General features: G+C 39.1%; 1 pseudogene; it reads left to right on the top strand.

Moving 5' to 3' along the window:
* Positions 1–754: 754 nt before the first annotated feature.
* On the top strand, positions 755–9,684 carry LOC145131259 (disease resistance protein RML1A-like; annotated as a pseudogene).
* The last annotated feature ends 120 nt before the right edge of the window (positions 9,685–9,804 follow it).

The raw sequence follows: 9,804 nt of genomic DNA, 5'->3' as shown, positions 1-9,804 counted from the left end.
AGTTTTAGTCAACTGTATTAAGCCAATATTGAATATTTTCTAAAATTTAAACATCATAATTCATATGTTATTAATTTATTATTTTAGCAAACTGTTTAAGCCAATATTGAATATTTCTAAAATTTAAACATAATTATGCTATTAATTTATTATGTTATTGATGCTTTTTCTAAAAAAGAAGAATGTATATTAAGAGACCAAGTCAGTTAAAGAAGACAACAAAAATTGACTTTGCTGTCAAACGTTGTACGAAACAAGAGACATTCATTGGTGACTTATCCATGAAGGGTTTTTATCTATCCATAGAAAAAAAATATGAACTGACAATTTTACCCTTGCTTTTATTTTCTACATATTCTACATATTGAACAAAGAAAATCCTGCAACTCCAAACAACGCCACGACTCACGACACCATCTTTCTTTCTTCTCCAAGTACTCTCATCTCTGCAACTGCAACGCCTCCGTAGTCGATAGCAATCGAGCACAAAATATCCTTGTAATTATCAATCGATCATCACGGTCTCCATTGTCTATCCGTAATCGAGCTCAAAACTCCAACATCGATCTTCCAATTTCTCGATCTTTAGGCTCTCCATCATCGGTCTTCAGATTTATCCATATTCTGTGAATACTGGATAAAACTATTTAGTGGATAAATCAGCTTCCTCAGAATTTAGATCTAAGACAACAAAAATCAGAAGCAACGAAACATATAATCCCAGCTCATATACACTCCTGTAATATATATTCTCAACTTCCATGGCCATCCTCACTGAATTAACAGAAGAACAAGAAACGGCAAAAACATATGATGTTTTCCTGAGTTTCGGAGGGAAAGACACTCGTCTCGGTTTTATGGATCACCTCTACCAAGCTTTGGTGAATGAAAACATCTCTACCTTTTTTGACGAGGAAGAGGTTGAAACTGGGGAAGAACTTAAACCCGAGCTTGTAAGAGCTATAAAAAGCTCTCGTGCTTCCATAATTGTGTTGTCTAAGAACTACGCATCTTCAACATGGTGTCTGGATGAGCTCGTGATGATCCTTGAGCAACGAAGGATCTCTGACCATATTGTTCTCCCAATTTTTTACAACGTTGAGCCGACACATATCAGGAAGCAAGAAAGCACTTTTAGAGAAGCGTTATTTGAACACAAACAGAGATTCGAGTCCAAAAAGAATGTGGAGAAGAAAATTCAAGGTGCTCGTAAGATGGAGATGTGGAGGAAAGGACTTACAGAAATTGCTGATTTGAAAGGAAAAGATGCAACTGGAAGGTAAAACATTCATATTATATATTTCCACAAAATTCTTCAGTTTTGTAAGGAGAACTACAGCGAACATACATCATATAATGGAACCAAGTCCAGTACAAATCTAAATGGTGACAAAACAAACCACTATTCTTACTTAAGCATTGTGAGTTATAAACGTTTCAAATACACAGAAATTTAAGAATCCAGTAGAAACCATTCTGGTGGAATAAATAGACATAAATCACCTTGTTTGTTGAATTTCTTATGTTTATAGTTGATCGAGTCCTTGAATGTTCTGCGTGAGAAAGAGATATTACTCTCCGCAGTTTGTGTGAGGCGTTTATCCACGTGTATATAGAGAGAAAATCCCAGAATCTCTCTCTCTCTCTCTCTCTCTCTCTCTCACTATATATATATATATATATATATATATATATATATATACCTTTTGTCAAATCCAACAATCATGGGGTCTCAGAGCATACCATTGTGAGATTCAGCTTTTTCCATTGTTGGGATGAAAGCTTTGTGGGGACCAAGTTGTGGAAACATATACAATTTGGTTAAACTATGCGTTTATTTTTATATTAGTCCCTCTCATATTAATTAAAAGGATGCAAAAGACTAATTAATTATCGATCAGTTTTATTTAATTTGATATATGGGCTTCTGTGTCTTGTTGATCGAATTTGATTCCTTTTCCAGAAGAGAGACGCTGGTGATTGAAGAAGTCGTGAAAGAAATTAGTACCAGACTGGAACTACACTTGCAAAGGAGAATGTCACACCTAATTGGGATGCACAATTCTATTTATATCATCAGTTACTGGTTAAAAAGAGGATCTTCTGAAGCTGCTGAAATTCTCACAATTTGGGGAATGGCCGGGATTGGAAAAACAACATTGGCAAAATATATGTATTTGTTGAACTGCCATGAATTTGAAAGAAGTAGCTTTGTTGAAGCCATTGGAAGAAGATGTGCACAACAGGCATGTTTGCTACTAGATTTGCAAAAACAGCTTCTTGGAGACATTCTCAAGAAAAGAAATATTGAAGAACATGATGCAGATCGGTGCACATCTAAGGTTGAAAAAGCATTATCTAGGAAAAAGACACTTTTGGTTCTTGATGATGTTGATAACATTGAGCAACTGGATGTGTTGATTGGAACAAAAGGTTTTCATCCAGGAAGCAAGATTATATTAACAACCACAGATGGGTCCCTAACAGAAAAGTGGTCATTGTTTCGCATGGCATTTCCTCCAAAACAAACAAAGCTTTCAATTCGCGGCTTAAGTGATACTGAATCTGTGAGACTTTTATGTTGGCATGCGTTTGGAAACAATGATCCCAAGAAAGGTTATGAGAAAGAAGCAGAACGAGTTGCCAAGTATTGTGGAGGACATCCATTGGCTCTTAAAGTTTTGGGTAGTTCATTAATTAATGAAGATGTAGCTATATGGAGTGATGTCCTTGAAATGTTAGAGGCAAATGGACATTTAACTGATGTACAAGAGGTTCTGAAAATTAGCTTTGATTCTTTATCAGGAAACTGCAAAGAACTTTTTAAGCACATTGCTTGCTTTTTTTGTTGGAAAGGAAAGAGAAGTTACGGAAACAATATTAAAGGAATGCGGGTTTCAAGTATCATATGGGATCACCAAGCTCATTGATAGATGTCTTCTCACAATTGGAGATGATAATGAGTTTACAATGCATCAGTTGCTTCAAGAGATGGGGAGAGATTTAGTCCGCAAAGAATCACCTGAAAAGCCATGGAAGCGTAGTCGAGTATGGAAACATGAGGAGTCCCTGGATTTGTTGAAAAAGGACAAGGTAAATACAACATATATATAGTCATTAAGAGTATTCATTAGCTTTATCATCTATATAACAATGAAGGCTTGATGTAATTTTTCTTTTTGATAGGGTACCTGTGGGGTAATCTTGATAATTATGTTTAGTCAAGGGCCATGTGACAGACATGTACGGGTCTTTAGGAAAGTAGCACATGGGTTGGTTTGCTTTTCCTTATTTTCAGCCATCCATGTTTACATGTTTTTATGATAGACTAAGTATTTTATTCTTCCTTTTGTGTTTGTAAGCCTATATAAGGCATATATATTTGAGTTAATATAGAACCCAAAAGAAAAGCACCTTCAGTGCACATAACGTGAGTGTATGTTGTGTGTGTTTGAAGTGCCAATTTCCAACATTTGGTATCAGAGAGAAGGTCGAAGAGGGCCGGTTTGAGAGTCGACTTCCGAAGGGGAGGAGCCTTCGCGTGCGGGGCTGCCATCGCAGCAGGAAACCGGGTTTCTGGTGAAGTGGGTTGATCACAACTGGTCTTAGCAGCTGTTGTCGGCGAGGTTTGCAGGTGAGGCAGCCGGTGGGTCGAAGGTAAACAGAGGCTATGAAGGTGTGGTGTTATCAGTGGTCAAGGGCAGAGAAGGTGGTGGGTTTCTTTGCCGGCTGTTTTTTTGCTTTTGGTGGTGTCCGACAAGGTGGTGATTCCGGCGGTAGGTTGTGGGTATGTCACCGAAAAAAGAGAGAGTTACAGAAGTTGCGTGAGAAAACGAAAAGAAAAGATCCGTCAAAGCAGGTGGCTTTGGGTTTGTTTCGTTTTGCAGGTGAAAGAAGACGGAAAAAGCGGGTTGCTTTGTTTTCTTGAACGGTGGAAGAAAGCTCTCGTTTCACAGAAGTGTTATGCGCGAACGGTTTCTGTGTGGTGACAAGCAACAGTCGGGTGTGGAAGACTTTGGATGTGGCCAAGGTGAAGGTCGGGTGTCCGGAAAAAGTCGTAATTGAGAGGAGACTTTGGACGTGACCAAGGTGAAGGTCGGGTGTCCAGGAAAAGTCGTGATTGGGTGAAGAATTTGGACGTGACCGAGCTGAAGGTCGGGTGTCCGGAATAAGGTCAAGACTGCAAAGGTGCAGTCTCCATCCTTGATCAGAATGTTCCGGGTTATAGAGTGCCTAACCAGAAGAAGCGGAGAAGAGAAGCGGAAAGAAATCAAAACAGGTGGGTTTTCATTTGGCTTTTTTCAGAGCTGGTAAAATGAAAACAGAAGAAGCATGAGCTTAGTTTTCTTAAATGGTGGAAGAGGACTCTAGATTGGAACGGGTTAGATCGGAAAAGGTTGGGCTGTCACCAAGAAGACAAGAAGTGAATGGTGGAACATCAAGATTAGGGGGTGAATGTGGGGTAATCTTGATAATTATGTTTAGTCAAGGGCCATGTGACAGACATGTACGGGTCTTTAGGAAAGTAGCACATGGGTTGGTTTGCTTTTCCTTATTTTCAGCCATCCATGTTTACATGTTTTTATGATAGACTAAGTATTTTATTCTTCCTTTTGTGTTTGTAAGCCTATATAAGGCATATATATTTGAGTTAATATAGAACCCAAAAGAAAAGCACCTTCAGTGCACATAACGTGAGTGTGTGTTGTGTGTGTTTGAAGTGCCAATTTCCAACAGTACCCAAAGAATTCAAGGTCTTATCCTTGACATGAATTTATTGAGAAAGGAGATATCGTCTAGATCAAGTAGTGTAACAGAGCATAACTTCCAAAATCATGATGTGAACAAGAGTTTTAGAGCTGCTCAACCAATCCAGATGGTCTATGAGTTCTTTTTAAGAATTTGGTTGTTTTTTGCTTGGCTTCTCCTAATGATTTCATCTTCTCATTGCAAAAAAGTCGAATTGAGAGCAGATGCATTAAGAAAGATGGATAAGCTAAAGCTGCTCCAACTCAATCATGTAAAAATGGACGGATCTTACAAGAATTTTCCAAAAGGTTTAAGATGGTTGTGCATGCATGGATTCCATTTAAAATTCATACCTTCAGACTTACCAATGGAAAATGTGGTTGCTCTTGACATGTCTTACAGTAATCTAACACAACTTTAGAAGAAGCCAAAGGTATGAAATTAAAGCTTTTACTTCAATTTTTAAATATCTTGGTTATAATATTCTTGATTAGAGGATGTGGAATGAAACAGCTTCTTGGGTCATTAAAGATTCTTAATCTGAGTTATTGCAAGCTTGTTAGAGTTGAAGGCTTTTCTGGGCTACCTGCACTTGAGAGGTTGATTCTTAAAAGCTGTAAAAGCTTGGTTCATGTGTGTGAGTCAATTGGTGGATGTGATAGCCTTGTTATTCTTGACCTGAGCTACTGCGATAAGCTTAGTAATGTTCCAATCAGCATCAACAAGTTAAAGAATGTTAGAAGTCTATCATTAGACGGTTGTTTGGGTGCGAGTGATTTTTTAATGAGGACGAAGGATATGGAGTCATATGCATTTTCCTCTTCTGTTGGCGAATTTTTACCGAAAACTCCAAAATCATTTTTGGTACCTTCACTAGTCATCTTGTCGCTTAAGGGCAATAATTTATATAATGATTCCTTTCCAAAGGACTTCAGTAGCATGTCAATGTTAAAAGAATTATATCTAGATGACAATCCAATTGATTCCCTGCCTGATTGTGTGAGAAGCCTTAGCAAGCTTGAGCTCCTCAGTGTTAGTAGATGTTTTATGATGAAGTCAGTATTGTGCCCTCCGCGTACAATCAAAACTTTGTCTACTGAAAAGTGTTCGTCACTTAATAAAATAACATTCCCTCAAGAAATGTCGGCCCTACCAGTTGTGTATTACGATTATATGGAGTCATTGACCGAAATACAAGGCATGATAAAAATTGAAGCTATAGCACATATTGATGACCAGATATTATGTAGCTTGGGGTGGACGAATTTACAACCTGTGAAATATCACAAGGTGCTGCTACGCATATGGCCTCATCCACAGAAACTCCCACTCCACATATTCTCTTTCTTCGCCTCTGTTTCTATGGATCTCACATGTTGAGTGTGAAGCCATTGGGTTAGTCAAAAGAAGTGGCAGGAAACAAGGACTCTCATGTGAACATGGAAAAATTGTTACGGCTGTAGAATTTCAACAATGGTGGCCTTATCAATTTCACATGTATGTGAATGGAAGAAAAGGCTTACGACTCAAAATATTATAAATAGGCTTCTTCCTTTCATTTGTAAAACTTGTATCTAGTGTAACACAGAAAGAGTGCAGATTAGCACCAAGAAATGTAAATTCCTAGTTACCGGTGGACGTAGGTCAGAGAAGGACCGAACCACGTTAAATCCCTTGTGTTCATCCTTGTGTTCTTGTTTTTCGTGAGCTGTGTGTGTGTTTAGAGTCGTGTGTTAAGTGTCTCGATCCTAACAAGTGGTATCAGAGCTTTGGTTTAGCTCCAGAGGGTGATTTTCTGTTTTTTGGTCGAAATTTTTTTTCGTCAAAAACGATTTTGGTGTATACCGTTGGAAAGGTCTCGTTCCGAAGATTCCGAAAATATTTTTTTCTGAATTTTTTGACCACCGGAAGACGTCCATATCGCCGGTCAAAGGTTTGCCGGAATAGTGACCGGGAAAACCAGTTCGCCGGAGAAGACGACACTGTAGCACGACGTCAGCAGTGATGTCAGCAGACCCTGTAGTAGGCACTGTAGCAACACTGTATCAGATTTGAAAATTTGCAATTTGGCCCATAAATTTCCAGAAAATTGCAAGATAGGTCATTGTTCTTTCAGAAAATGGCAGAAAGCAGTAAGCTTCAGATTGAGAAGTTTGATGGGAAAGATTTTGGTTGGTGGAAGATGCAAATTGAAGATTTGCTCGTACAGAAAGACTTGGACGCAGTTTTAGGTGAAAAACCGGAGGCGGTGACACAGGCAAACTGGGAGACTTTGGATAAGAAGGCCAAGGCATTTATTAGACTGACGTTGTCAAAGGATGTTGCCTTCAATATTTTGAAGGAGACCTCGGCAAAGGGAATCATGGAGGCATTGTCTAATATGTACGAGAAGCCGTCGGCAACAAATAAAGTCTTCCTGATTCGGGAACTAGTCAACACGAGGATGAGGGAAGGAAGTTCAGTTACAGTACACATCAACAATTTGAACTCGATTTTATCCAGACATGGGTCAGTGGGAATAAAATTTGAGGACGAAGTTCAAGCTTTACTACTGTTATCATCATTACCTGACAGTTGGTCCGGAACGGTTACAGCCGTTACTAGTTCTGCAGGATCGAAAGAGCTCATTTTTGAGGGAATTCGGGATTTAATTCTAGGCGAAGACGTCAGACGAAGAAATTCTGGGGAATCATCAAGTGAACAATTGAATGCGGTCAGAGGTAGAAGAAATAACAGAGGTAGTGGAAGCGGGAACAGGAGAAGGAGTCAGTCGAGGACTCGAAATGATGTGACTTGTTGGAACTGGAAAGAGGTTGGACATTTCAGGAATCAATGTCCAAAAGACAAGAAAGAAGTTAACGTTGCAGTAGACCATTCAGATGATGATGTTTTGATCTGTAGTGTGGAGAGCAATGTGGATTCCTAGGTTATGGATTCGGGTGCTTCATTTCACGCTACCCACAGCCGTGAAGCACTGCGGAATCTGAAAGAAGGGGATTTTGGTAAGGTAAGACTGGCGAACGATGAGGTTCTTGATGTGACGAGCATAGGTGACTTAGATCTGAAGACTCCAGTCGGTCCATGGACTTTGAAGGATGTCCGGGTAATTCCAAGTCTGAAGAAACAGTTGATTTATGTTGGGCAGTTGGATGAACAGGGACACGAGGTTAAGTTCAGGAATGGGCAGTGGAAGGTTGTCAAAGGAAATCTTGTGATAGCTCGTGGACATAAGAGGGGTTCATTATATATGGTCAGTTTACCGTCTGAGGGAGTAACCGTCCCAGTTCAGAAGAAAAACAAAATCCGGTTCATAGAGTCTCGTGGACAGAAGAAGGTTTGCTTTGCAGATGGCAAACCCAGAGTCACATGTCAGATTCAGGTTGAACGTGTTTGGAACGGTTCCGAAAAACCAGTCAAGGGCATTCATAGCAGTGGGAGCAAGGGCTGTGCTTCAGCTAGAATACCCAGAACACAGTGGGTTAAGAGAACCAGTATTCCATCTGTAAAAGTCTCTCCAGATTATCTGCTTCACATGGAGAGTGTCGTTTGTTCTCAGGATGTTCCAGGATCGGGCAGTTCATTTCAGTGGGAGCCGGTGGAGACAGAGAACAGTTCAGTGGCAGACTTAGCCATGACTGATGTGTTGGAGCTAACGGAAGCTTCAACTAGCCTTCAGGTAAATTGAAGAGAAGGCCAGGGTAACTAGGAAGGAGTCAAGATCAAAAGTTTTTACAGAAATACAGATACACAGTTGAAGCAATGGTGAAGATTGTTTCGTGGCTTCAAGTGGGAGATTGTTGAGTGTGAAGCCATTGGGTTAGTCAAAAGAAGTGGCAGGAAACAAGGACTCTCATGTGAACATGGAAAAATTGTTACGGCTGCAGAATTTCAACAATGGTGGCCTTATCAATTTCACATGTATGTGAATGGAAGAAAAGGCTTACGACTCAAAATATTATAAATAGGCTTCTTCCTTTCATTTGTAAAACTTGTATCTAGTGTAACACAGAAAGAGTGCAGATTAGCACCAAGAAATGTAAATTCCTAGTTACCGGTGGACGTAGGTCAGAGAAGGACCGAACCACGTTAAATCCCTCGTGTTCATCCTTGTGTTCTTGTTTTTCGTGAGCTGTGTGTGTGTTTAGAGTCGTGTGTTAAGTGTCTCGATCCTAACATCACAAACACACACACACACACTAATATGTTTAAAATTCATACAATCTAATGGTTTAATTGCAGATGATTTATGAATTTGGAATATTTAACACATGTTTTCCTAGGAAAGCAGTTCCAGATTGGTTACCTCATAAAAGCAAGGGCTCGTCAATATCAATAGCCATGCCACCGTCTTCAATGAATAAAACGATACAAGGAATAAATATAAGCTTTGTGCATACATTTTCAGGCACAGAAAAGGGAAGTCGTTTAAGAATAAAAGTACAAAACGTGACAACAAATCGCACCTGGATATATTATGGTTATATATTGGCTGTCAGAGAAACTTATGAAGATATAGTATGGTTAAGTCATTGGATGTTTGGGGACAATGAGATTAAAAATGGAGATGAAGTTGGTGTTACAATATTAGAACATGAGAGAAATGGAGTAATGGTAATAGAGTGTGCAATCAGTCCTGTGTACACTGATAAGGAGAATGAAGAAGATCCTTTGAGTTATTACAAGTCGTGGAAACATATTATTGGTGGTGATCTGTCCGCTTTTCAATTACCCTCAGGAGATTACTTTCTATGCCATCGTTTTATTTATCATCCCGATATGTTTAAAAGACCTCTTCGAATATGAACTAATATTATAAAGGTACACAGTTAATTCTAAAATATTTCCTATTTCCAAATTTTAATAGGTAAACTCAATGTTTTAAAAACTGGTTCGAATCGGTTGGGTCGGAAATCGGGGACGAGAGTGGTTCAATAATGATCGGTTTTATGTTAATATTTAGACCGGATCGAACTGGACGGTTTCTTCAAAAATCGGGTTGAACCGGTGTAATAGAACCGGTAAAAAAATTTGTTTAAACCGATTTATTGGACTTGT

Source organism: Lactuca virosa, chromosome 8 (genome assembly GCF_052849685.1).
Source record: "Lactuca virosa cultivar CGN04683 chromosome 8, Lactuca_virosa_CGN04683_v6, whole genome shotgun sequence".
Taxonomy (NCBI): domain Eukaryota; kingdom Viridiplantae; phylum Streptophyta; class Magnoliopsida; order Asterales; family Asteraceae; genus Lactuca; species Lactuca virosa.
The sequence above is the reverse complement of the archived record's forward strand: the minus strand, read 5'-3'. Positions and strand labels throughout refer to the sequence as shown.